The sequence below is a fragment of the Protomyctophum bolini genome (assembly GCF_963924005.1).
Source record: "Protomyctophum bolini genome assembly, chromosome: 22".
In the NCBI taxonomy this organism is placed as follows: domain Eukaryota; kingdom Metazoa; phylum Chordata; class Actinopteri; order Myctophiformes; family Myctophidae; genus Protomyctophum; species Protomyctophum bolini.
In genome coordinates, this window is record NC_137883.1 from 14,826,320 (window position 1) to 14,832,319 (window position 6,000).

Below are 6,000 nucleotides of genomic sequence, written 5' to 3' on the forward strand. Positions count from 1 at the left end.
GGCGTAAAACCAAAAAGGGAGTAGTAGTAATTCTTGTCAGAGAGATCACATGTGCACGGCGTGGCGCATCTTCTTGACAGTGCGCGTCTCTTCACAGGGCGCGGTGAGCTTGCAGCCTGATTACCTTTCTGGGGCTTTCAGAATGTGGTGTGTAAGTGTGGCTGGCTGCTGCTTACACCTTCTGAGAAGTTGACCTATGGTCAAACATCTGCCTGCCAGCGGTTGCCAGATTTCACCAAGAGAAATAAGCAGTGTTGGGCAATATTACTCAGGAGAGTAATATGTTACTTATTACATATTACTCCTTAAAAATGTAATATTAGATTAGGCCTACTTATATTACTTATTACTTGGAATCAAGAGTAATAGATTATACTACAGTATATTATATTAATTTTTCCCACCACCCGCAAAAATAGGGAGGTACAGCAACAAAATCTGTTTAGCCAGCTCTTTTTAGAACTTAATATATTTTTGTTTATATATATGTTTATATACATGTTTTCAATAAGAGTCACCAATCAGCCCAAAAAAAGCTATAAAATAAAGTAACAAAAACCTGAGTAATATGTAATCTGTACTATTTTCTTTTTTTACATAGTAATATGGTATAATGTTACAGTTTGGGCAGAGTAATACCTGTAATAATAATATTACAGTACTATAATAAAAGTAACTTGTTACTGCCCAACACTGGAAATTAGCAACCGGGTCTATGAAAACAAGCCCAAAAGATGCAACACTTAATCCTATATAAATAGCCGATCTACAAGCTCTACAGTACGTCACGATGCGATGTGTTGTGAGCTTGTAGATCTGTGTCAAGCGGCCAGTCCAGTCCAGGCCTGTCGGTTTAACTGTGTTTATTGAGTCTCAACACTATTCACCGATTAGAGAGTGCCATACTGTCTCACAGTTTCTATTCTATAGATATTAGATTTATATCTGCATCCATGTAGTCATTTGATGCTGTACAACACTGAAGCCACTCACAGGCCACGTCACATCTGCAATGCATGTACAAGATTATTTTTTTCTTCTCCTGCAGCTCGCTACGAGTGGGTCTAAATATTTTCACCTGCATCTCTGATCTGTGATGGCATCATGGCAACCCTCTTGCTTTGTGTTCGCGCCGTCCTCCTCTGGCCTAGCGAGAGTGAAGAGGTTTACACACACCTCATAAAACTGACCCTGTGCTGTTCTGAAGAGCTCAGCCACGCCCACACATACAGTACGTTAAATCTAACGAGGAAAACAAAACTGTAGCCATTCATGTGGCGATGTCGTTCATCTCTGAACATAATGGGTGTACTGTGACAATTTATCACTTTGTCTTGAACCCATGGGTCATCAATATGTACATACACGGACAAATGTGTCCGTGGTAAAGACTTGGCCTTGTCCAGGGCAGATTTTGTTTTTTTACCATTATAATGTTCTTATACTAAATGCCAAGTCTCAAGGTTTTCTTCAGAATTTGAATGACACTGATTTACTATGGCACATTAGAAGCCTACCTACTAGTGGTTCTCAAACATTTTATTTTCAAGGACCCCCATATCTCTGAGAGTGTACAAATGGAACCAAATGGATCCGTTGGTTCCATTTGTACACTCTTAAGAGTTACAGACCTGTTATGGTCATTCAGGGCTGCTACAGTATCTCTTTGTGTTTCTGGTAATATAATTGTTCGCTCATATGTCTGTGTCCACCACAAGCCAACGTGGCGATGATGACCCCTATATACTTTGTTGACTGGACGCATATGAGCTTGTAGATCAGCTATTTGCAAATACATTTTAAAGTTTGAAAAGAGACATTTTGCACAATGTATACTTTCTACTTTTAGTGCTTTAAGTACATTTTGATGATGCCAATACTTTTGTACTTTTACTCAAGTACATTTTGAATTCCAGACATTTACTTGTAGTCCTACTTAGTAGAGAATGTATTCACAATATGAGGGTTATTTGACAGGGACAATACAAAAAGCAATCTACCAAGTTATAAAAACATGAAACCGTTGCATTGTGTATATATGGGGTTTATAGCCGAAGCTAATTTGCGACCCCAGTCCCTGACTAGGCCTTTCTACTGTCTATACAAATATCTACCTAGTAAAAAACAATAAATTTACAAAAAGGACATGCAAGAAGCAAGAAGGTACAAAAGCAATAACATTCCCATATTACAGCCATGAAAGCAGTTACATCAACTTTTTAAAATGTGATTGGCCCCGACAGACAGACAGACTGACAGACAGACAGACAGACTGGCCACCGTACAAGAGCCTGGCAGTTAAAGCGTCACCTTGAGCACTGGTGAGGACAGTTGGGTCTGCCTGTGAAAGTCACGGCGCCCTGCTGAAGTGAAAAGGCCAGCGGTATGGTCACAACAAACCAAATGTTGATGACACATCAACTCAACTAGATGCTCCACAACCTTACCTTCCATCGCAACCTTACACACACCTTCCACCTGGCGGGTGGGACACGATCAAAAGCTGCTCACCAGTGGGGGGGGGGGGGGGGGGGGGGGGGGTTACATTTTTGAAAATAGCAGATCTAGAAGTTCTCAATGCGACACATTGTGAGCTTGTAGATCGGCTATTCAAATGGCCGAAATGTATATAGGGCTGAAGTGGTTAATATATGTTTTGTAATAATAGTCAAAATCTACAAAGTTACTAGTAACTAAAGTAGAAGTAAAACTATATAAATTAGGAAATACTCGAGTACTATAAATACCTCAAAATTGTACTTAAGTACAGTACTTGAGTAAATGTAGCCTACTTTCCACCACTGACACTATCAAAACCTGCTCACTTTTCCTGCCATGGTCACAACGGTTTAACTTTTTAATCTTCTCGACACACTTATAGACTCGCCTTATCTGGGTTTCTTTATTTGTTTTGCTTACGTTCATGTTGTTTGGTTTGCTTGGTTATACTCTGTGATGTGTTGAATAGCTCTGCATTGTCATAGTAACCATTTTACGCTCTCAAGAGTTGAAGATCTATAAGGGCCTATCTGGTTACCAACCACAGCTGCTTTAAAGAATTTGTGTGCATGGCTGCGTGCCATTTTTCAGCTCAAAATGCAGATATTCAGAGGATATGTCGATCATTTCCCTTCCAATGACCTTTCACTGCGGTGACGTGTGTGTGTGTGTGTGTGTGTGTGTGCGCGCACGAGCACATGGATCAATGCTAAAGTAGTTGTGTGCTGTGAGCTAACCACTGTCACTGATTGATCGTAATGAAGACCAATAAGGCTGATCTACATCAGCCTCATGCATGCGGTCAATTGGTTTTGTCATTTGGAACAGGAAATTGGAAATGTATTCTCACATTCTTATATATGTTTTACATACATCCATTTCATTTTCATTCTCTGGTTCCTCGGTGACTATTTTTTCAGTCATTTAAGAATAAACACTACATTTTACATGTTTTCGCTACATGCCCTAGTACTTTTATAGTTTTATTTCATCATTAACAGCACATTTTATTTTCTTTAATTCTCAAAGAGTCTTAGCTTGTCCATTCGAAGCACTAATTTTTCATTTTAGACATTTCAATTACGTTCTGATTATTTAACCCTGAATACTGTACAATAGTTTCCCTCTATGCAAAAGCTGACTGTATGAAATTATATGAAGTAACTCAGTACGTTTCACTATAGACACTCAGGCCGTGCCCCCCCCCCAAACTAAAACCAAACTTTGAACTGGTGACTGGTGAGTCCCCACCCTGACAAGCACTTGGAATTGTAGGAGTTGAGGCATTACATTTTGTTTGACTCTGTCCCACAGATAAATACTGTGCTGATCTGTAAGATTGCCTATTGTCTCAATTTTGGCCACTTTCTTAGGCCTATATCATTTTACAATTTGGCCAATGTTTGATCAGTTTTTTATAGTAAAATTTGTTGATTACTTTTCATGTAGTAATGGTCTTTCTTTCTTTCTTTCTTTCTTTCTGTCTTACTAAAGTATGGTGACAAAAAATAATGCTGGATAACAGTCATGAACATGAGAGAATTCTTAATATACTACTCTGCCACCAACATGTGGAATGACAGCTGACAGTCCAAATTGTACAATTAAATATATAGGCCTAGCGTTTGTATTTGTTGATGACATTATTGTATACTGTTAACCATATATGGGAGCAAGTCCTCAGGACTTTTTGTGTTATCCTTTTTGCCTTAATGTCTTACTGTACACGTAAGACACGTGTTGTTTACATTTCTGACTGATAAAGTAATTCAATCAATATCCCTATAGTGTTTTGGTTACTCTAACTACTCTACCCAGCTCTGCAGCTTAGCATGGCTGATATACACATGAACTTTCTCCACCGAGACGCCAAATACCGAATGTCTATTCACCAGGGCATAACACCAGGGCTGAAAGCGGAGCTGCAGAGACGCTACATTTGTCATCTGATTGGTAGCGATCAGTTTCAACGTAGTGACAACTTCTAGACTTTGCTGATTTACGTTGGAAGTGAGAACGAAGTGACCACAACAGAAATAACCCCAGTTAGAGGTCCGAGCTTGTTATCGCTCATATCTTCTTACAGTCAACTTAACACCAGGAGGAGGGGGAGCAATGCAAACTTTAAGCAATTACCTTTAGCCCTATTTAAAAAAAAAAACAACTGTGAAAATTCTACAAGCTCACAATGTGTGGCATTGCGATCTGCTATTATCAGAGAAGAGATTTGATGTGGCGCGGATAAAAAAGGAGGGGGCCAAGTATAGACCCCTGGGGGACACCAGTCGAAGTATAGCGTCTCTGTCGGGTGGAAAGACGACAAAAATATCAAGCAAAAACAACAGATCTACAAACATCCACTATGGTTAAGAGACATGCTGGATCAAAAAGCAGCCTATACTGTACCGTTTTGAGTTATTTGTACTTTCCAATTTCCAATACTTTTACTTCTACTAACTCCACTAAATCTCTGATCCAAATATTGTACTTTACCACTACATGTATTTGAAAACTTTATTTACTAGTTACTTTGGAGATTTTGATTACTATAACAAAACTTACATTAACCAGTTCAACCCTATACATTTCTGCCATTTGAAATTAGCCAATCTAGAAGAGCTTGTAGATCTGCTATTTTCATTTGTATACATTTGAAATGGGTCATTCTGCATAATCTTTTGACTTTTTGATACCAATACTTTTGTACTTTTGTACATTTTGAATTCTGGACTTTTACTTGTAACAGAGAATTTCTATATTGCAGTATTGATACTTGGATAATTGACCTGGGAACCTGTTTCCAAATGCCCCCCACTCGCTCAGCGACTCTCCAGTGCTGCTCGGTCTTTCAACTCCACTGAATGCTTTGTAAAGATGCTTTCTGCTGTATGTTAATGGCTACACAACCGCTCCTCTGTGAAGAATGCCCCCCTGCAGGGCTCAACATTGGCATGCCTAACAAGCAGCAATCACCAATATTTGACGATGGTCTGTGATAAACATACACAACAATATACAGTAAAACGTTGACTGTGAGTTTGTGAGGTTCTCAAGCTTTCAAGGACTCCCACATTGATTCGTATTAAGCTGCAGAAGATGCCCCATTTCAAAAGATGTTGTGCCAGCCATGCAGTGACCCCCATGAGAGAAGATCTTGGTTGTTGGATTACATTTTGTACAGTATTCTACAACTGTATTTACTGTAGGTGGAGAGAGAGAAATTAACCTATAATATAATAGTCATTCTCATACATTCTCTTGTTGAATTAGCTTAGCTTCCAGTTGGTGAACCTGGCAACCTGCTGTTTGTGCAGGTCATAAAGTCCATCATAGGCAAAACATAACAAAGAAAATATGCAGCAGATCTACTAACTATAGCTCACAAAGCGTCACATCACGACGTGTTGTCTCACACTTACATGTGTGAAATAAATGAGAGCTTAGTAAGCATAAACAAGGTAAACAACAATCATGTGAGTACAAAGTAACTAGGATACCGGA